The following is a 24,151-nucleotide window of genomic DNA, read 5'->3' on the forward strand; positions in this document are numbered from 1 at the left end:
CTGTTGCGTCCATTGGCACAGACAGCAAAGACTTGGCCCAGCCCCTGGCTCCCGTGTCACTGGATTTGATTGACAACAGCTGGAGCCACTATCAATTTATCCTATGAGGACAGCGGCTGGAGCTGCTGGGCTCATGCTTGTCGCTGGAACGATCAGGTTCAGATAAAAAAAAAGGGGAGCTCTGGGGGGCAACTGCAGCGCAGAAGGTTTTTCACCTGAATGCATAGAATGCATTCAGGTGAAAAACTCTGAGGGTTTACAAAAATAACTGGTTCAAAATGAATGTGTGTGTGGCTAGAGTAAGGCTCAGAGCACTGCCCCACCTATAAGCATCGAAGAGTACAGGCCGTTACAGAGATCTCTGTTCCTTGATTTTGTTTTTCCGCTCTGGAACGTTGCTGTGTTTTTCTCAGAATAACACTGGCTCAGCTCGTCTTGTGAATCACTGTGCATGACTCACATTCCCCACACAGGAAAGCAAAGCAGAGCAGCAGGTAACACAAAGGAGCTAAACACTGAGAGGAGGGGGTCACATCACTACTGCCAACCATATGAACAATCCACGGCCCATTATGAAAGTTCCATACACTTTTTTTCTTTGATAAAAACAATGAGGTTCATTTATTGAAACTGAACAGTGCAAAATATGGTGCAGCCCTGCATGGCAGCCATTCAGCTTCTAACTGCAGTTTGTTCAATTAAAGTGTATCTCCACTTTTGTTGAGAAAATAAACATTTTCCTCTGGGTGATCTATGTACATTGCAGGGATTTTAACAAACTGTTGCAGATTCCTAGCTTTTGTTATTCTGAAGAAATCATTGTTTGTTCCTCTGTGCTCCTGTGCTGCGTGGGTCTAATAGGAGTGAACCAGCTGTGCACCTGCAGGGCTCTAATGAGGAAAATTGCAGGGTCAGCATCTCTTTAGACATGATTTCCTATTGGGAGTATCTCACCAAAAATTAAATTTTTGTTGCAGGGCATGCCTGAAATCTGACTTGTATCTTAGTGTAGACTTCTGGGAAAATCAGGGAGCCAATCACTCAAGCAGGAAATTATGTTTTTGGGGATGCGTTCTGCACACACTCTGTGTACAGAACACCTCCGGCCATATTGCATTACAGAGCGGCAGATTGAAAAGGAGAGGTCATTTTTAATAACATTCAATTACAATATGACTTGTGTCGCAATTGTATACGCTACATTATCTTTACTTTATTTGCTATGTTTTTCCATTATGTAAGTGGAGTTAGCCTTTAAGTAAGACAAACTCCAAATTGTGTTAAAGCATAACTCCACTTTTGTTGCGAACAAACATTCCCCTCTGGGTTATCTATGTACATTGCAAGGATTATAACAACGGCAGTCCAGAACTTGTTTTTCGTCTAAGGATTATAACAACCTTTGTTGCAGATTCCTACCTTTTGTTATTTTAAAGGAATCCCTCTGTGCTTCTCTGTGCCTCTGTACTGGGTGGGTCTAATGGGAGTGGTTTCATAATTAACTGTCAGGTGTGCAGCTGCAGAGCACTAATGAAAAAAGCTGCTGGGCCTGCATCCATTTAGACATGTTCCTATTGAAAGTATTTCTCCAAAAATTACAGTTTTGTTGCAGGGGATGCCTGAAATCTGACTTGTATCTTAGGCAGACCTCTGGGGAAATTGGTGAGCCAATCAAGCAAACAGGAAATTTTGTTTCTGGGGAGCGGCTGCAGATTGAAAAGGAAAGGCAATTTCGAATAACATTCAATTACAATATGACTTGTGTTGCAATTATATGCTCTATATTTTTTCTTTATTTGCTATTTTTTGCTACAAAAGTGGAGTTACCCTTTAAGCGAAAGAGTCAGATTGAACACAGTGCCATCCTTTATTGTCCAAAAATCACTATGCAATAACAAAAACATAATGTTTTGTGCTAGGCATTCATGGACCATGAAAACAGATTAGCTTAATGGGGTTGTAAAGGTTTGTCTTTTTTCCAAGTAATGCATCCTATGCTTTAAGGTGAAAAATCACTCGGCAGTCACCAGCCCTCCGTTTTACATACCCAAACCCAATCATTCAGTCGTCAGGGATATGATATCTCTCTCTCCACGGGCTCCTGGCTCTTGATTGGATAGATTGATAGCAGTGCAGCCATTGGCTCCCGTTGCTGTCAATCAAATCCAATGACATGGGCGCTGGGGGGGGGGGGGGGGGAAGTCCTGCATTCGGCGGCTATGGCCGCCGAATACTGGACTCGGGAGCCTGCCTGCAAGGTAACCCCCTCGGGGAAGTGCTTCTCTGAGGGGGTTATCAGATGCGAGCAGGAGCCATGAGAGCTGTCGGGGAACCCCAGAAGAGCAGGTTCAGGGCCACTCTGTGCAAAACGAGCTGCATAGTGGAAGTATGATATGTTTATTATTTTTTTTTTTTAAATGACACTTACAATCACTTTAAGACACAGTGACACATACAGTAGCAGATGAACTAGAAAGGAAAGTAACACTGCCATAAACCACCATTAGCAGAGTTTTCAAAAGGCTTCTACTGCAGCCTAGTCATAAATGGCATAAACTGGTTTGTTGAATGGTTTGAGCAAATACAAATTCTTGTCAGTTACACTAATGTATGGGAAGATGCCAATCAGTTAGATACCAACCATGCTACAGGTTCAGTCGGATAATGGAATACATTAGGCCCCTAAGCAATATATGCATGTGATTTATATCATATTTGGTCTCTAACAAACTATAATTTACTTCTATGCAATATTATATTGGATGTCAGAATGGAAAACTGTCAAATAAAAATATTGATGCATTTAGAAAAGTTGACATTTAGCCCTTGTACACACGATCGGAGATTCTGACAGAATGTGTCCGATCAGAGTGTTTTGTCGGTTTTTCCGACTGTGTGTGTGGTCTGCATCGGACTGTTTCCGTCGGAATATCCGTCGGACCAAATTTTCCAACTTGCTGGAAATATTTTCCCACAAAATTCTCCGATCGGACATACTCCGATCATGTGTAGAGAATTCCGATCGGACAAAGTGCCACGCATGCTCAGATCAATTCCTACATCAAAGCTATTGGCTACTAGCCTGAACGTAGTCCTGTCGTAACGAACTAACATCATCACGTTCTGAACGATTGGATTTTCTGACAACTTCGTCCGACCGTGTGTATGCAACAGTTTCGGACAAAATCCGACGGATTTGGTTGTCGGAATCTCCGATCGTGTGTACAAGGGCTAAGGGTGTGTCCGTCACGCATAAAACATACTCTCTAGTCCCCTTTAGCACACAATTCAGACCCTTTGATTGGTCATGTTTCACAAACTGAAAATGCTATTTAATTCACTTTTAATATTCATAGCAAACCCACTCATCCATCCATGTTTCCATGTTTTTTTGTTGAGAAATCACTTTAAAAAACACCACCCATTATTTCTAGCCATGGCCACCTGGAGTAAGGGCAAATGATTCATGTAGCATTTACTTCCTGAATTCCATCTGCCCTTAGCTCAAACACACAAGCAGGAGGGTTTGCTTAGCTGAGAATATTCCTCCTCTCCTCCTCTAGATGAAAAAATAAAAATGCTCATGAAGACCCCTGGAATACATGCACTGAGAGCTAGAGCCACCTGTCAATCAGGTAGCTGGGTGGATCCCAACAATATGGTCAGGATCCTTCCAGAGCTTGGAGAGGCTCTGTGACATCAGCCGACAGCAGGCTAAAGTGCACTCCTGTGAAAAAAGTTTTGGCCTTCTTAAAGAGGAACTGCAGTCTGCTCACATAAATTGTAATAAAAACATCTTTGCCATTCTGAAGCTTCCCTCCATCCACTTTCCATATTATTTCATACATACTATGACTCAGTACTTGCCAAATATGCTGCAAAAATCTCCCTCCACTAAGTCTGGCTGTCACCATTTTAACTGTGGGCAGCTAAAGCTGCTGCCAGTTAACTTCCTGGATTTACACAGAGGCACACCTCCAGCTCTGCAGTCCTGCAGCTTTCATTGGCCCTCTTATGACTTATCCCCCCTCCCTCCCTGGCAAATTCTCACAAGTAAGAGAGAGAGAGAGCTGTACATGAGGTCATAAGCCTAGGCTTTTTACCAAACAAGAAAAAGGAAGTGGGCTGTATAAGGTATTTACTGCCTGAAAAAAAATGTTTTGCTATCCAAAGTTAAAACAAGGGCAGAAGATTTACTAGATGAAAAATGACTGAAGGTCTGCTTTAAGCACATTCAATGCATGACAACCTCAAGAGCCAAATTAATGCACATACTAAGTGCCACTGCAACCTGTTCTGTCCCATTTGTAATTTCGTTCAACCAGTCTTGTGATTTACACATATGTGCCACAATGCAGCATATTAACAATAAATAGTCAAAAGGAAATAATCATGACCAACTGAGCTAAAAATGGTCCCAAATGATGGGCCTGAAGGACCGAAATCAAGAACAAAAAAACACCCCACAAAATAAAAAGGAAGGGGAGAGGGGTGGGCCTCATGGGAGAGAGAGGGCTCTCATCTGAGATGGGATTGGGGAAAGAGAAAAAAAATGGGGGGGGGGGGGGAAGAATAGGGGGGAAGGTGCAGTAGGAAAGGAAAAGAAGAACAAGATCAGTGGAAGAAGAGAAGAAGGTCCTGCAGGCTAAAAAGCAACAAGTCGGTTAGGGCAGGGTCAAGGGCAGGGTCAGAAGGGCATATGACCACCACGGGATACATCCATTTCAACTGTGTATTTAGCTTGCCCTCAACACCTCAAAATACTTTTTTGTGGACTTACCCTTTAGAGTTAGAAAGCTATGTGATGGCGGTCTACTTTAATTCTCATTATCTGACCTATACATAAACTGTTCATGTACTCTGTTTACCTAAAACCTGGCAAAATGTGTGCACTGAACAGCACAATAACCAGACCGCTCGAACATGTTTCCCTTGCAGTAATTATTAAGATTACTAGTCACAGTCAGAAGCATGCTGGGGCATGGAAGGGGGGAACATAAGAACATACTGGAAGAGAATACATTTTGAAGAGTTTTATTTTAATATTTGTGACAACCATGTATGAACCTATATATGAACCTAGAATAGCTCATATAACTTTATTAAATATGAAAACATCACTGGTGATTTGCTATACCATCACAGGGTGTCTGGCAGCAGGTGCTCATCATTGCCTCCTGGATGTGAGCAGGGGCCTTGGGCTTTTCAGAATTGCATGTATAGCACTGACTTCCGAAGGAGCGGCTGAATTTTTCTGGGCTTACCGATTACCTCCACCAGCTCGTCACTCGTTATTCTTGTCTAGGGGTTCCCAAGGTTGATGACCCAGTAACTGTAGAGACCAACACTTGAGTTCCTTTTTAGGATTTTTATTTGCATAAAACGGTTGAACAAACTCAGTCCCTTTGTTGGGAATAGAGGGTATAAGGGTAAAGTTTAGCTAAGTTGCTTGGAACTGCTAACTTCAGTAAAAGTCTCTCTGTATATAATCCAGGGAATAGCCACTCGCAACTGGATTCTTTAACTGTTGGATAAATCCTTGACCTTGGATCTAGCAGCCAACAAGTGATTCTAGCTTTGCAAAGTCTCTCTCTCAGACTTGGTTGAAAAAACTTAGTTGCAAATGGAAGGATAGAGGTAGGAACTTTTCTATCTGTACCAGTATTTTGCAGCCGGTCTAGCGATACCATAAGAAATATGGATTCAATGTCCATGACAGCTCAGCTTCCAGGCTCTTACCAAGCAGGCAGCCTCGTGTGTGGCCCTCTTACTGAAGAGTCCTCCCCTGGTTGCATGTAGAGTTGCTGGGCCTTTCCAAACCTGAGACGGCACAGGAACACCTTAGAATCCTCCTTCCGGTTACTGCGCCTCGAACTAGCCAGTTCTGAGGCTCAGAAACAGATGGATCTGCACCCCAGGCCATGAGGGCCTCTGGGGGCTGGTCAGGAGGACCAGGACCACAGAGTCAGCAACAACTTCTGGACCGGAACCCAGAACCACGTGACCTCCAGCACCTTAAGTACCTTCTCCTGGAATACACAGCGAGAAAATGCGCCCACTGATTGATACCCAATGCGTCCAACCAGACTGCGTTCTAATGCCTCTCACAGGTGCAAACCCCACCTATGACCAGGCAGAACCTCAATACAGCCCAGCTAAACTGATGCCAAAGCACAATTTAGAACAATTAACCCCAAAACTCAACTATAGCTTTGGGAAAAAACGAAATTTACAGAAATAGCGGGTACTCATCAGGAGTACCGGCGCTACACATGCAAAACAAAAAGCTCCCTTGGCTGCCTAAAAAACAAGGTGGCGAGACTCATAAACTGAGTATGGAGCTGTGACTACTGCCTAACCTTCTAAACATTAGCTTATGTGAAGAGCAACAGTTGCAAGACTTCAACCTTGTTCTACTCTGAGCCATTCCCATTCACGTCGGCAGTGGGAGAAAGTCTATAGATGATGCTCCGTCAGGACAAAGACGTAGCTAAGGATAGTGGGGTGGTGGGTCACCTAGAAGGTCATGGGGACAAGTCTGGTTTGTCTGGTAATTACTTCACTATAACAGGTTACAGGATTATGTTGCAACTGTTGCACAGTAAAGCTTTATTATTATGGGATTTAAACTGTCTTTAACCACTTCAACCCTCGAAGATTTTTTGTGATTCGGCACTGCGTCGCTTTAACTGACAATTGCACAGTCGTGCGACGCTGTGCCCAAACAAAATGTACGTCTTTTTTTCCCACAAATAGAGCTTTCTTTTGGTGGTATTTGAAGAAGGAACAGGTGTGCCATACTAAGTGCAGTATTAAAAAACACTATTTAATCATTAAAAATCAAAACCAAATGGCTACTCACAAAAATGGTATGAATAAAAGCATGTAAATGTTTCCAGGGTGACACAGTGCTTCTGCGGTCCATGCTGCTGTCCTGTTAGTATACAACCAGGCTGGGTGCAAGGATGGTCCAGGGGTGCTAGCAAATTCACTGTTGGTGCTGCTATGATGTCTTTATACTATCCACTGGGGGAGTCCAGAGTGCCCAGGATACAGTATACTGGCGTCGCAAACATCAAAGGACTGGAAGTCACGTGATACCGTTAGCCAATGGGATGACGGGTTTCACAACTCTGTTGTTTCTTCAGATCCAGAAGAAAGTTGCAATATAACGCGATATAGAATCATTGGTGTCCCATAACACTCTCCCTGCTCGCTGTACTCCGCAGAGCTACACCTCCAACGAGGCAAACGTGATGACGTCAAAGCACCTCCCTATGCAGCATTTCGTCACAAGCGGACGTTGTCTGGCGCCGCAAATGCAGTGTCACACCAATTAGGACAGCGCCATTGCTTTCCAGCGATTTGAAATGCAATTTGAAATCACATGTCAAATTGTACCAATCTGAACCAGAGCTGAATGTCTTTATTTTCTCTTTTTGTTTTACAATGCTAGCATTTTGATGATGCCGTAACTGGGAGTGAGTGGGATTGGTCTAATACGCTTTTTCTCTATGAATAAACAACCTGTTATTAGGGATGGACGATTTATACGCTTACTGATTAATGATGGTACATGTACCATACTCACTTCAATGTAACAGTTAGGTTTTTTTCTTCTTTTCTTTCCTTTTGTGCATGTTTTTTACAAACTTGAAATATTTTCAATGAAAAGTATTCATAACAACAAAAAACAAAAACAAAAAACACAGCAACACAGATGGTGTACAATAACTTTAAAAAAAGTAGTTTATAAGGAGAACTGGCCTTAGTGAGGTAGTTGGCAATCACAATAGACACCTTTTAGATTTGTCAAAACGCCTGTACACAAAGGGCTACACTAACACGTATTACCACAATTATTTCACAGTACATATGTATTAGAATACACTTTTTCCTCTTTTTTGCATTTGCACAATCAATGCTTGGCAAGAAGTGCCATAACCCCACCCTCTCTTGCCAGCGCTGTTCCAGATTCCTCAGCACAGTGCAAGTATGCTGGGTCAGGGGATCAGCAGATTAGATGGTTCTAAGAGTGCACAGGAATGAGACACTTCACTCTCAGCTTCTTGCTGAACAAAGAGCTTCCCTCATCACTACATTACTTACAAAGAATAGACAAAGCCAGCTGGGGCTGGAGCGTGTATATACAAACAAAATACTGTATAAAAATTGGTTATAAAGAACAACAGAAGATGTATTGGAAGGGAATAATAACATAGATTTCTACAACGCATCATTGGGAATTTTAAGGTGTGGATATAAAAAAATTGGAACACCTGCCAAAATTTTTTTTTTAGTTTTGATTGGGTGAGCAAGAGTTATAAAACCATCAAGATTGTACTGTTGCCCTAGGGGAGTTTTTCTCTTGAATACTGCATAGCCATCACCTGAACAAGAAGTAAGCAACAATCTTGCCAATAGCAAAAACCAGTAAAGGTTGGCAGATTGGGTCCAGGGCCAGCCTTCTATCCCTAGCCACAGGTAACTGCTGGATGTGCGGACATATGCAAACAGCAGCAGAAAATCGAGGACAGTTATGGCTGCTGTCAGCCTGTCACTGCTTTGTACAGGCTTCCTAGCTGCAGCTGTCTGAAATCAACTGTGATTAAAGCCTTGTACACACAATCACAATTTCGGACGAATGTTCGTCCGTTTTTTGTTGCATGGTAGTTTCATGTCGAAAGGGAAGATTTATGCCCTGTACACAAGGTCGGACATTCTGACGACAAAATCCGTCAGATTTTTTCCAACGGATTTTGTCCCAAACTTGTCTTGCATACACAGGGTCGCACAAAGTTGTCGGAAAATCTGATTGTTCAGAATGAGGTGACGTAAACCATGAATGACGGCACTATAAAGAGGCCAGTAGCCAATAGCTTTTGTTTAGTAATTTATTCTGAGCATGCGTGGCACTTTGTGCGTCAGAATTTAAACGATTGGATTTTGTTCAGATTCAGATCTCAAACTTTGTGTGTCGGAAATTCCGACGGAAAAAGTCAGATGGAGCCCACACACGATCAGATTTTCCAACAACACAATCTGTCGCACATTTTCCGTTGGAAAGTCCGATCGTGTGTACAGGGAATAACTCACCATACAAAAATTCTCGCATGACAGAATTCAACTTCAGAAGTGATGTAATGTGTTGCATAGTTTTGCATGCGTTCTTTCATTTCTGAGGATGCAAAGTCTTGCTCTTATGATTTTTTTCGGACAAAAAAGGTACTAATAATTAAATGATAAGTTGAAAGTTGTGTTCATGAATGATTAAAATGTCATAGTCTGCACATGTGTCGTATGTGACACTTTTGTCGTATGAAAAATCGGAATCAGCTGTCAAATGCACCATACTATCTGAAAATCGCCAGACAACTCGTCGAACTAAATTTTACTTCGGATTTTCGTATAGTGTGTACTCCAAAGACATGTTGGTAGATTAACCACTTCCCTACTGGGCCAATTCTGGCATTTCTCTCATGCATGGAAAAAATGTTTTTTGCTAGAGAATTACTAAGAAACCCCAAACGTGAAATATTTTTTTTTTATCAGAGACTCTAGAACAGGGGTAGGGAATCTTTGAGAGGTGGAGATCTACCTGGACAACATAGAAGAGATCAAAGATCACCGCCGGGTGCGGAGCTTTAAAAAAAAAAGAAATGAACTAGTAAGCCCCCAATAAACGCCAAAAAAGACTACATAAAGGAAAGTAGTATTAGGGCAGTGTACAGAGGTCAGTAGTATGTAGGGCAGTGAACAAAGGTCACTAGGATGTAGAGCAATGTACAGAGGTCAGTGGTATGTAGGGCAGTGTACAGAGGTAAGTGGGATTTAGAGCAGTGTACAGAGGTCAGTGGGATGTAGGGCAGTGTACAGAGGTCAGTGGGATGTAGGGCAGTGTATAGAGGTCAGTGGGATGTAGGGCAGTGTATAGAGGTCAATGGGATGTAGGGCAGTGTACAGAGGTCAGTGGGATGTAGGGCAGTGTACAAAGATCAGTAGGATGTAGGGCAGTTTACAGAGGTCAGTAGTATGTAGGGCAGTGTACAGAAGTCAGTAGTATGTAGGGCAGTGAACAGAGGTCAGTAGGATGTAGGGCAGTGTACAGAGGTCAATAGTATGTAGGGCAGTGTACAGAGGTCAGTAGGATGTAGGGCAGTGTACAGAGGTCAGTAGGATGTAGGGCAATGAACAAAGCTCAGTAGGATGTAGAGCAATGTACAGAGGTCAGTGGGTTGTAGGGCAGTGTACAGAGGTCAGTGGGATTTAGAGCAGTGTACAGAGGTCAGTGGGATGTAGGGCAGTGTACAGAGGTCAGTGGGATGTAGGGCAGTGTATAGAGGTCAGTGGGATGTAGGGCAGTGTATAGAGGTCAGTGGGATGTAGGGCAGTGTACAAAGATCAGTAGGATGTAGGGCAGTTTACAGAGGTCAGTAGTATGTAGGGCAGTGTACAGAAGTCAGTAGTATGTAGGGCAGTGAACAGAGGTCAACAGTACATAGGGCAGTTTACAGAGGTCAGTAGGATGTAGGGCAGTGTACAGAGGTCAGTAGGATGTAGGGCAGTGTACAGAGGTCAGTAGGATGTAGGGCAGTGAACAAAGGTCAGTAGGATGTAGAGCAATGTTCAGAGGTCAGTGGGATGTAGGGCAGTGTACAGAGGTCAGTGGGATTTAGAGCAGTGTACAGAGGTCAGTGGGATTTAGAGCAGTGTACAGAGGCCAGTGGGATTTAGAGCAGTGTACAGAGGTCAGTGGGATTTAGAGCAGTGTACAGAGGCCAGTGGGATTTAGAGCAGTGTACAGAGGTCAGTGGGATTTAGAGCAGTGTACAGAGGTCAGTGGGATTTAGAGCAGTGTACAGACGTCAGTGGGATGTAGGGCAGTGTATAGAGGTCAGTGGGATGTAGGGCAGTGTATAGAGGTCAGTGGGAAGTAGGGCAGTGTATAGAGGTCAGTGGGATGTAGGGCAGTGTACAGAGGTCAGTGGGATGTAGGGCAGTGTACAAAGATCAGTAGCATGTAGGGCAGTTTACAGAGGTCAGTAGTATGTAGGGCAGTGTACAGAAGTCAGTAGTATGTAGGGCAGTGAACAGAGGTCAACAGTACATAGGGCAGTTTACAGAGGTCAGTAGGATGTAGGGCAGTGTACAGAGGTCAATAGTATGTAGGGCAGTGTACAGAGGTCAATAGTATGTAGGGCAGTGTACAGAGGTCAGTAGGATGTAGGGCAGTGTACAGAGGTCAGTAGGATGTAGGGCAGTGTACAGACGTCAGTGGGATGTAGGGCAGTGTACAGAGGTCAGTGGGATGTAGGGCAGTGTACAGAGGTCAGTGGGATGTAGGGCAGTGTAAAGAGGTCAGTAGCAGTGGTGGCTGGTGAAGTTTTAGGATGGGGGGGCACAAGACCCCACCCCTTCAGATTTGACCCCTCCCACTTCTCACAAGCCACACACCTTATCGAATCAACATCATATACCAGGCTGCACATTATACACTGGGCTCTGCACATCATATACCAGGCCGCTCTACTAAAGCAGATGAATCATGCCCATATTGTGTATAATCACATCAGGCACCTTTTCTGCAACCTGTAAATCACACATATCTGCATTCTGCAACCTGTAAATTGCACATATCTGCATTCTGTAAATCGCACATAACTGCATTCTGCAAACTGTAAATTGCACATAACTGCATACAGCAGCCTGTAAATTGCACATATCTGCATTATGTAAATTGCACATATCTGCATTCTGTAAATCGCACATATCTGCATTCTGCAAATCGCACATATGTGCTTTCTGTAAATCGCACATATCTACAACCTGTAAATCTCACATATCTGCATTCTGTAAATCGCACATATCTGCATTCTGTAAATAGCACATATCTACAACCTGTAAATCGCACATATCTACAACCTGTAAATCGTACATATCTACAACCTGTAAATCGCATTCTGTAAATCGCACATATCTGCATTCTGCAAACTGTAAATTGCACATCACTGTATACAGCAGCCTGTAAATTGCACATATCTGCATTCTGTAAATTGCACATATCTACAACCTGTAAATCGCACATATCTGCATTCTGCAAACTGTAAATTGCACATAACTGCATACAGCAGCCTGTAAATTGCACATATCTGCATTCTGTAAATCGCACATATATGCATTCTGCAAATCACACATATCTACAGCCTGTAAATCGCACATATCTACAGCCTGTAAATTGCACATATCTACAACCTGTAAATAGCACATATCTGCATTCTGTAAATCGCATTCTGTAAATCACACATATCTGCATTCTGCAAATCGCACATATCTACAACCTGTAAATCGCACATATGTACAACCTGTAAATTGCACATATCTACAACCCGTAAATCGCACATATCTACAACCCGTAAATCGCACATATCTACAACCTGTAAATCGCACATATCTACAACCTGTAAATCGCACATATCTGCATTCTGCAAATCGCACATATCTACAACCTGCAAATCGCACATATCTACAACCTGTAAATCGCACATATCTACAACCTGTAAATCTTGTTGGGGGGTATGCTGCCGACCACCGATAATAAGCCCCCTCCCACTCCGCTAAACAAGATAAAAAAAGAACTTCCTTCTCCGACCTTCTTTTTCCATCGTTTTTGCCTCTATGCCTGATTGGGCGGTCGGATTGGTGGCCACGTTCGTCTATGCCGTCGCCCTTCACGAAGGGCGGCGATCAAGGCATCGTTTGTTCCCCTCTTTCCCCCGCCCACATGCTTGAAGCATTATGGGACTTGTAGGCTCACTCAGTCTCGTCCCATAGGTGAGCATGCGCAATAGCGCTCCTTTTGTCCGCATCAGGCCGACTACGTCAGACGCCGGCTTGATGGCGGGGCATATAAAAAGCCTTCGTAATACCGTCATTCCTTTGCGGGTCGCAGCCAAGGGTGACGCTTGATCCTCCAGACTTTGTACTTCTTGGTAAGCTTACTGTTATATCTTTTTATATTTACTTTAATCGATCGTCCCTTTTCTTTGAAAACGTTCACTTTTCCTTCTGATTGTTTTTCAACTCTTTATACCTGGGCTATTGTCCATGTTTTCTTTTGTATGTCTGCATTGACTCCCTGGCTTGGAATTCTATGCTTTGGGATGCCAATGTGTAACTCTCAGTGTATGTCTATATGCTTGAGTGTTTGTGTTTTTATAACACTCAGTTGTTGATGTACACACCTCCTTTTTGTGATATATTTTCCTACCTACCCAACCTTTCTAACCTTCGTTTTGTTTTTTCTTTGATTGGCCACCCAGCTGGTACTTCTGTGCAGGTGTGTCTCCCTGAGTGCTCAAAAAGATTTTTTTCAAAATACAAGCGTCCCCATTTCTTACAACTATCCAACCCATGTAAGTAATATATTTGATATTAAAATATATCTGTGTACTACCTTTTTCAATTTCTATACTTTAGAGGGTCTTTCACCCCTAAAAGGTTGTTCCATTTTAGCAACCTTAAAATTAAGTCATGTATTAAAGAACTTTAAATTATCCCAAAATTTCAAATTTCGCTTTTTACTGCATACTTTTTTGTTACCAGTTTCCCTGGGTTGGCTTTTTAGCCCCCTGCGATTCAGCGCTGCTGCAGTTAACCCCCGAGGTGGACAATTCCCCTACTTTACCATCAACGTAGTGGTTGAAGGTGGGTTTGATGTTTGTGTGTTATTTTATTTTTTTTTTTTTCTTCTCTCTGCACTTATGAATTTTGTGATATATTCTATTACCATTTTGTATTTTTGGTTTAGATTTTGTTCAAACATTCACACATCCCCTGAAGAAGCAATCCAATGCGAAACATGTCGGGACTATGTGTGCTTGACGAGAACAACCACTGTATTGCATTATCCTGTATCTTTTAAGCATATATTGCTACTGATTTTAACTTCAAACTTAATAAATTTTTGTATTACAAATTTTGTACTTTAATTAATTGTACTTTGTTAACCAGCACCGCCAAAATCCCTAATCTCCCTTCCTGTCCTTTGATTTATGTTTCAAATTTTCAGGGATGTGGTGCCATCTTTGTTAGGTGTTGTGTGACGCTGAACCATCAAAATTATTCCAAGATAAAAAAAGGGTTATTATCGGTGGTCGGCCGCATACCCCCCTGAATAAATAATGAAGAAGTGGTAAGCAGCCATGCGGCAGCCTTACCTGAGCCTCTCACAGAGAAAAGAGCACTTCCTTGAGTGATGTCGGAAGCACCGCCCACCGCTCACTCAAAGTGCAAGTCTATGCACTCGCTCAGCCAGTCCATCGCGCCGGAAGCTGTGGCAAGATGGGCTGCGCCACAGAGCGCTTTTTTTGGGCAAATGAAGCGCCTCATCTGCAATCTTGTGATTACATAGACGTGGCGCTTCCTATACTGCACTGCGCCCGGCGCCAGGATACAGTGCACACATATATATATTTTTTTTAAAAGGGACATGTTTAAAAAAAATATATACATTTTTTATTTTATTTTTTTGACTACATGGGGGGGCTCCCCCTATGGACGGGCCTCCACTGGTCAGTAGAATGTAGGGCAGTGTACAAAGGTCCGTGGGATGTAGGGCAGTGTACAGAGGTCAGTGGGATGTAAGGCAGTGTACAGACGCAGTGTATAAAGGTCAGTGGGATGTAGGGCAGTGTACAGAGGTCAGTAGAATGTAGGGCAGGGTACAAAGGTCAGTAGGATGTAGGGCAGTGTACAGATGTCAGTGGGATGTAGGGCAGTGTATAGCAGTCAGTGGGATGTAGGGCAGTGTATAGCGGTCAGTGGGATGTAGAGCAGTGAACAGAGGTCAGTAGTATGTAGGGCAGTGTACAGATGTCAGTAGGATGTAGGGAAGTGTACAGAGGTCAGTGGTATGTAGGGCAGTGTACAGAGGTCAGTAGGATGTAGGTAAGTGTACAAAGGTCAGTGGTATGTAGGGCAGTGTACAGAGGTCAGTGGTATGTAGGGCAGTGTACAGAGGTCAGTGGTATATAGAGCAGGGTACAGAGGTCAGTAGGATATAGGGCAGTGTACAGAGGTCAGTAGTATGTAAGGTAGTGTATAGCGGTCAGTAGGATGTAGGGCAATGTACAGAGGTCAGTAGGCTGTAGGACAGTGTAGAGAGGTCAGTAGTATGTAGGGCAGTGTACTGAGATCAGTGCTATATAGAGCAGTGGACAGAGGTCAGTAGGATGTAGGGCAGTGTACAGAGGTCAGTAGGTTGTAGGGCAGTGTACAGAGGTCAGTAGGATGTAGGGCAATGTACAGAGGTCAGTAGTATGTAGGGCTGTGTGCAGAGGTCAGTAGGATATAGGGCTGTGTACAGAGGTCAGTCAGATGTAGAGCTGTGTACACAGGTTAGTAGTATGTAGGGCAGAGTACAGAGCTCAGTACTATGTAGGACAGTGTTTAGAGGTCAGTAGTATATAGGGCAGAGTACAGAGGTCAGTAGTATATAGGGCAGAGTACAGAGGTCAGTAGGATGTAGAGCAGTGTGCAGAGGTCAGTAGTATGTAGGGTAGGGTTAGGAGGGTGCGGTGCAGGGGGTACGGAAGACATGATTCAGGGGGGTGTGGTGCGGGGGGGGGGGGTCAGGAAGACATGATGCAGGGAGGGTCAGGATGGTGCAGTGCAGGGAGTAGGAAGACATGGTTCAGGGGGGTCCGGAGGGTGTGGTTCAGGGGGGGTCAGGAGGGTGCTGTGCAAGGGGGTCAGGAAGACATAATGCAGGGAGGGTCAGGAAGACCTGATGCAGGGGTGTGAGGAGGGTGCAGTGAAATGGGGTCAAAAAGGTGCAGTGCAGGGGGGTCAGAAGGACATGGTGCAGGGGGGTCAGCAGGCTGCAATGCACAGAGGTCAGGAGGGTGTGGTGCAGGGGGGGTCAGGAGGGTGTGGTGTTGGGGGGGTCAGGAGGGTGCGGGTGAGGGGGTGCGGTGCAGGGGGTCTGGAAGACATGATGCAAGGGGGGCAGGAGGTTGCGGTGCATGGGGTCAGTAGGATATAGGGCAGAGTACAGAGGTCAGTAGGATGTAGAGTGGTGTCCAGAGGTCAATAGTATGTAGGGAAAAGTGGGCAGGGAGGGCATGAGGATACAGTGCAGGGGCTCAAGAGTGTGGTCAGGAGGGTGCTGTCCAAAATATGGGACCTCGTTAAACATAGCTTAGGTATGAAGAGCTTCACAGTACACACCCCACTGTGGCACAATCCTTGCTACACAGAACTACAGATATTAGAGGGATTTCAGTCATGGGAGACTAAGGGCATTAGGTACATATTGCAACTCTATACGCAGACCATCTTTCAATCCTTCACTGATTTATAGGAGGAGTTCGGGCTACCAAGACATAACTTTTATAGATACCTCCAACTTCGGCATGCTGTGCTGTCGCAGACACAACTGTCCAGGCTGGAACACATAGAACATCTGGTAATAACTCACATACTTAACGCACAGAATAAAAAAGGTATGATCACACATATCTATAATACACTTTCATCTAGAACGCAGGCTGCAGCTAAACATCCATGTAGACATAGTTGAGAGCAGGACCTGGGAGAAATTGGGGGCGAGGACTGGGAACTGTGTTTACAGACTTTGCTGATGGTCTCGGTGTCTCCATCGTATAGGCTCTCCCAAATATTCAATCTACACAGAACCTACCGCACCTCAGTGATGGGGCAGGAGGGAACCCCAGATGTGGGGGGGCCAACGGGGATCTTATACACCTGATGTGGCGCTGCCCCAAACTATTCAAATATTGGAGGGCGGTAACTAATACCATATCATCTGTCTATCAATCCACTGTCCCGCTACACGCTGTCACTTTCTTGCTGGGCGCAGTGGATGAGGGATTTTTCACCCCTAATGTAGCTCTTTTAAGACTGTTGTATATTGCCCGCAAGCAGATAGCCCGCCTATGGCTATCATTGCATAGCCCAACAACGAAGCAGTGGATTGAACAGGTAAATAAAAGAAAGCTGTCGTATCAGCAGAAATGCAACAAAAAAGTTCTATAAAATCTGGCAACCTTGGCTGGTGTCAGAAACCATGAATCAGACTGAGACAGAAGTACAATTAAATCACACTTGTTTATTAAATAAAAATAAGAAGGTAAATAGAAAAAGCGTAGTCAAAGCATAGCCAGAGTCCAGTAACCGGAAAGAGTAGTCAGCCAGGCCAGAGTTCAATAACCAGATCGGGTAATCAGCCAGGCCAGAAGTCAGGGATCCAATGTGAGCAACAGCAAGCAGGATAAGGAGCCAGAAGGGATGTCAGCAAGCCAGTCTTTAACCACTTGCAGACCGGACCATTTTGCTGGTCAAAGACCAGACCACTTTTTGCGATTCGGCACTGCGTCGCTTTAACTGACAATTGCGCGGTCGTGCGACGTGGCTCCCAAACAAAATTTACGTCCTTTTTTTCCCACAAAAACACTTTCTTTTGGTGGTATTTGATCACCCCTGGGGTTTTTATTTTTTGCGCTATAAACAAAAATAGAGCGACAATTTTGAAAAAAACGCATTATTTTTTACTTTTTGTTATAATAAATATCCCCCAAAAATATATAAAAAAACATTTTTTTCCCTCAGTTTAGGCCGATACGTATTCTTCTACATATTTTTGGTAAAAAAAATCGCAATAAGCGATTATTGATTGGTTTGCGCAAAAGTTATAGCGTTTACAAAATAGGGATAGTTTTATAGCATTTTTATTAATAATTTTTTATTATTATTTTTTTACTAGTAATGGCGGCAATCAGCGATTTTTATTGTGACTGCAACATTGTGGGGGACCCATCGGACATTTTTGACACATTTTTGGGACCATTGTCATTTATACAGTAATCACTGCTATATAAATGCAGTGATTCCTGTGTAAATGACACTGGCAGTGAAAGGGTTAACCAGTGGGTGGCAGTGTAGGGGTTAAGTGTTCCTAGGGGTGTGTTACTAACTGTGGGGGGGTTGGGCTTTCATTTAGTGAACACTGATCTCTGCTCCAATCACATGGAGCAGAGATCAGCGTCACTAGTTGCTAGGCAGAATGGAGAAATGTTGTTTACACAGCATTTCCTCCATTCGGCCGCTCCGTGAGACGATCGCGGGGATGCCCGCGGCGATCGAGTCCGTGGGTCCCGCGACCGGACTCACGGGGTCCCGACCAGCACGGGAGCGCGCCGCCAGCGGCGCGCTCCCGATGGCAGGGCGGCATTGAATATTGGACGTACCTGTACGCCAATATGCCTGCCCGTGCCATTCTGTCGACGTACATTGCCGTGCGCTGGTCGGGAAGTGGTTAAACAAACCGCAGGAGATCGTTTCTTGTGATGTGACCAAGGCGAAGGCAGAGGTGAAGTGAGCTGGACAGCTTTAACCACTTTGCGGCTGCTCTATAGCCAAAAGACGGCTACAGAGCGGACGCTAACTGCCGGGAGGGCGTCCCTGGACGTTCTCCTGTTTACAACCCCAATGCGCGCCGCCACGGGCGCACATCGGGGAAGTTCTGTGTTGGCCGTGTCCCTCGGACACAGCCAATCACAGATCGTGCTAAATGGCCAATCACAGCGGCCATTTAGCACTCGATTGGCCTGTCCAATGAGCGGTGATCCCATATGTAAACATATGAGATCATCTCTCATCGCTGGCTCCCCTCCTCACACAGAGACAGCATGTGAGGTGGGAAAGCTTCCGTGCTGCAGCTGCAGTGTCAGTGTCATTGAGTATACATACAGTAAAACACACAGTAAAACACACACACACAGTTAAACACACACACATGCCCGCCTGTCCCCAGTGCCACCTATCAGTGCCATCTGTCCCCAGTGCCACCTATCAGTGCCATCTGTCCCCAGTGCCACCTATCAATGCCACCTGTCTCCAGTGTCATCTATCCCCAGTACCACCTGTCCCCAGTGCCACCTATCCGTGCCACCTGTCCCCAGTGCCACCTGTCCCCAGTGCCATGTGCCACCTGTCCCCAGTGCCACCTGTCACCAGTGCCACCCATCCCCAGTGCCACCTGTCCCTAGTGCCATGTGTCCCCAGTGCCACCTGTCAGTGTCACGTGTCATCAGTGCCACCTGTCAGTGTCACGTGTCATCAGTGCCACGTATTGGTGCCATCTGTCATCAGTGTCAGTTGTCATTAGTGCCATCTGTCATTAGTGCCACGTATTAGTGCCATCTGTCATCAGTGCCACATCAGTGTCACGTGTCATCAGTGCCCCATATTACTTCCATCTGTCATCAGTGTCACATCAGTGTCACGTATCAGTGCCATCTGCCATCAGTGCCATGTCAGTGTCACGTGTCATTGTCCTGGTGCTCCAGGGCCTTCAAAAGTGTAATAGGTAGTCAAGTTAGATGAGTAATTTATGCTCCTAGAACACGTGATAGTGCTCCCTGCATGTTGGGTCTCTCTAAGTGTCCAGGCTGTGAAAAAGTCCCACACATGTGGTATCATAATACTCAGGAGGAGTAGCAGAAATAACCTATTACAATGACAATTTTGTAGGGAAAAAAAAAAAATTCATTTTGCAAAGAATTGTGGAAAAAAATTACAACACCAAAAACCTCACTATGCCTTTTACTAAATACCTTGGAATGTCTACTTTCCAAAAAGGAATCAATTTTTTATGATTCGCACCACAGCTTGTGGACTCTCTAACTTTCACAAAGACCAAATAATATCCACTAATTTGGGTTATTTTTACCAAAGATATGTAGCAGTATAAATTGTGGCCAAAATTTATGAAGAAAAATTAATAATTTGCATAATTTTATCACAGAAACTAAGAAAAATTTGTTTTTTTTCAACATTTTTTTATTTATAGTGCAAAAAATTTAAAACCCAGAGGTGATCAAATACCACCAAAAGAAAGCTCTATTTGTGGGGAAAAAAGGACAAAAAAATAATTTGGGTACAGTGTTGCATGGCTGAGTAATTGTCATTCAAAGTGTGAGAGCACCGAAAGCTGAAAATTGGTCTGGGCAGGAGGGGGGTTTAAGTGCCCAGTAGGCAAGTGGTTAAGTAGGCAGGTCAGACGAGCATCATCAGGAACAGCTGGTAACTGTGGAGAGAGAAGAGAGCTGGCAATTAGCTGACAGCTCAGCAGCCAGGCCAGAGAAGAAAGGGCTAAGCCAGCCCTGACAGCTGGATACCCCGGGACTCGCACCCTCTCAGCTAGTATTCAATAGACTGCTCCAAATGTAACCTTCTAGATCAGGCATGTCCAAAGTCCGGCCCGCGGGCCAATCGCGGCCCGCATTCCGGTTTCGGACGGCCCGTCTGGTCATGTTCCCATATATATCTTTTGTGGCCCCCAACGAATCCCCGATCGCCGGGGGCCACAAAAGATAGATGTGCTGGCTGCCATGGAGGGGGCGGAACGAGTGCCTTGGATACAGGACAGCGTCCTGTGTAAAAGGAAGTCCCGTCCTGCGCTGCCATTGGACAACCGTTTTGTCCATCACAGGAGGCGGGACTTTCAATTAAAGAGGCCGTCGATAGAAACAGGAGTTTCTCCTGTATGTCTGTCGGCGCTCATCCCGCCCCCCTCCCTGTCTCCTCCAAGGCTGCAGAGGACATGAATCAGGCTGCACTGATGGTAATGGTGAGTCTGCATTCATGAAAATGTGTGGGCTGCATTCATGGCAATATGGGGGCTGCATTCATGGCAATGTGTGGCAATGTGGGGGCTGCATTCCTGGCAATGTGGGGGCTGCATTCATTGGGGGCTGCATTCATTGGGGGCTGCATTCATGGCAATACGCTGGGGGCTGCATTCATGGCAATACGCTGGGGGCTGCATTCATGGCAATACGCTGGGGGCTGCATTCATGGCAATACGCTGGGGGCTGCATTCATGGCAATACGCTGGGGGCTGCAGATGGGCACTGACCCTTATTTTGCTTCACATGTCTTTATTTAAAATGTAAGATTTTTTTATTTTTTTTTTTTTTCCTGAGACTTCCTTTTTAAAGTTAAGGTGCGTGGTATAAGCCGATTAAATACAGTATATCCAAATAACACTAAATAGGTGAACAAAATGAGCTGCGCTAAAAACAATAAAACGAGAAAATAATCAAACACCAAAAAACCTAATCTACCTATACCAATAGACGTAAAAACAATATTAAATTGACAGAAAAATGTGAATTAGTGAATAGTATACATGAATACTAACGTATCGTCATAAAGTGAATAAAGTGTATACTAGACCTAAAATGACATTGATGTGAATATTACAAAGAAAACCCCCACAATAATTAATGTAGATTGACACAAAAAAAGGGTTATAATATGTGCTAGATTTAAACGAATAGTATTAACTAAAATAACATTCAAAAAAACCATAAAAAGTTCATATGTGATGAAAAAATATTTTTTTATAGTCCCAAGATTAATATTGGTTCTTCAAACTTGACATTAAGGTGCAAAAATATCCACAAATGCGTGTATATAAAAACAAAAAAAATTTTTTCAAAACAATCCTCCACCAGTGAGAAGAGGGGCCGCTTACCAGAGCTTTAGATCCCAGTGTTAGTGAGATCAGTAAGGCAACAGCACAGAGGTTTCTGGGTGAACCGTCACAGGCATCCCACCATCTCCATCTCCAATATGAAGCCTCCAATCGAGAAACGAAGGTGTCGTAGATTGCTGACACCACGCTGTCTCTATCTCCAATACGAAGCCTCCAGTCCGGGAACGAAGGTATCGTGGATCATATAAAAAATCAAAGACACTCGCATAGCGTAAAACCACTTGGTTTAATAAAGTAAAGTTTAAAAGATTTACACTCACATGCGTAAAGAAAAAACGATCATATAAAAACGAGCCGGCCGGACTCGTGTGCCGCCCGCACTTCCTGGTTGGGCGTAGAACGCGGAGACGTCAGAACGCCTATCTCCCTACGCGCGTTTCGTCACAAACGGACGTGTTCACGGGATGCGGGACGGCGTTCTGACGCACCGCCTATATACAAATTCTTAAACGGACAGCCTCGGTCTGAGCTCCATGCTGTCCTCTCAATCCACCATGTTAGGTGAGGGAAAGAGGACTGGAATGCCCATATTAACCCCCAGTCCACCATTTTACATAAGGAAAAAAGGGGTAAAGATTTTTGCCCTACCATTACGCAGAGGCAAACCCATAATAATAACCCTCCCGATTCTTTTAAGAACCATAAATTAAAAATACAAAATTGTTATAGAAGTACATAAAAAGAAATTAAAAAAATGTCTTTCAAATACCAATTGAAAAATATATTTATCAAAAGGTATCCAATAAAATAATAAAACAATATTAAACACAAACAAAACGATCCAAACGGATAAACAAGACAGCTTCTGTAGTAAAGATATATACTGTCTCGTATGTCCAGATATTAATACGTTCTTAATTGAAAGAATTATATACCAGTGGAAATTGGAAACTTTTTATAGTAGTAAAACCACTGATATGGCATGTCAAAAAATGATAAGGGCAAAAAACCTCATTGGGGACTCATGGAACTCACACCAAGTTTACAGTTGAAAAAGCAACAACTACCACAGGAAGCTTAAGCTATGTAAATTATTCCAACCAATCATATACTATTCAAGAATTGTCAATAAACGCATTTACGTCTACTTCAATATTAAGACCATGAGGAACATAACTTTTTAATCTGTGTATCCACATCATTTCAAGCTTGGAAATGCTTCTTCCCTATTATGGTCAGGCTGCCCCCCCTTCAAACTGGGGACAGGAGAGACCGTCTGTACCTCCCCCTGGATGGATGGGAAACTTTGCTTCAAAACAGGGTTATTTTCCATCCCCTACTTATAGTCAATTACCCCTCCCTTTTCAATATCCAAAATCTAACCCATCAACTGCTTATAATAACAGTCAAGTGGTACATTATGATGTGGACTATCAATCTCAATTTAATATTCCTACACAAAACAGCTTTTTGCCTTTACAAGATTCGGGGTTTCCACCTATGGAGGGTATGACTAATCTGAGGCCTAATAATATGGGTCCCTATAATGACATTCAGGGAAGCTCTGGTAATGGCAACTTGGGTATGAACCCAAGCCACAGCAATTGGGGTTTTCCCAGGCCAAACCAAGGCATCAAAAGAGTGGTCGAGCTAAGAGAGGAACTAGAGGGGGGAGGCGTACTCAGCCCAAAAAGACCAAGAACATAACTGGTGCAGGTATTTTTAACCTTAGCTCGGCCACTCTTAGTAATTGTGAACTGAGTGTCCTGGATAAGGGCCTCAAGTTTGCCCCAGCCAAAAACATGAACAAGTTTCAAACATACATGGATATTCATAGGTATGTTAGAAAACTCAATATTCAAAGATATGTAGCTTCAAATCCTACCAATTTTCTTAGAAATACCTCTGGCGACTATTGTCACTCGGGGCTTTCTAATCCATCACTTTTCAACCCACCTGGGCATTTGTGTCCCTCTTTAAAAGTCTTTCGCGATCTGGCCCTCAAAGACCTTGAAGAATTGCGTATAAAAAAAGTTAGAAATAAAGAGGTGATTGATGCTGGCATTGAATCCCTTTGCAACAATAAAAATGTGGTCATCCGCCCAGCGGACAAAGGGGGGGGCATAGTCATCCTTAATAAGGATGACTATATAGGCGAGATGAATCGGATTTTGGGAGATAGGGCTACTTACATCTCCCTACCCTCTAATCCAAATGTACAATACAAAAGAACTTTGGAGTCCCTTGTTGCCGAGGGATTCGATCAGGGAATCTTAAATAAGAAAGAAAAAGCCTTTCTTGTCCCAAAAACTCCTAGAATCCCTGTAATCTACTACCTACCTAAGGTCCATAAGAGTCTAACCTGCCCCCCGGGACGACCCATTATTAGTGGGATCGATTCCATCACTTCCCGGGTGGGCAGGTATATAGACTTCTTTTTACAACCTCTAGTGCGTCGAATGCCATCATTTATTAAAGACACTAGGCATATAATTAACCTTCTTGAGGGATACCATCCTAAACCAGGGACTCTGCTGGTGACTGCAGATGTTGCGTCACTTTATACAAGCATACCCCAAAATATGGGCCTAGAGGCCGTTTCAGATTCCCTAGAAAGGTTTTCTGACCTCC

This window comes from Lithobates pipiens, unplaced genomic scaffold, assembly GCF_037356315.1.
Source record: "Lithobates pipiens isolate NorthernLeopardFrog02 unplaced genomic scaffold, aLitPip1_a1.2 Scaffold_1, whole genome shotgun sequence".
Lineage (NCBI taxonomy): Eukaryota > Metazoa > Chordata > Amphibia > Anura > Ranidae > Lithobates > Lithobates pipiens.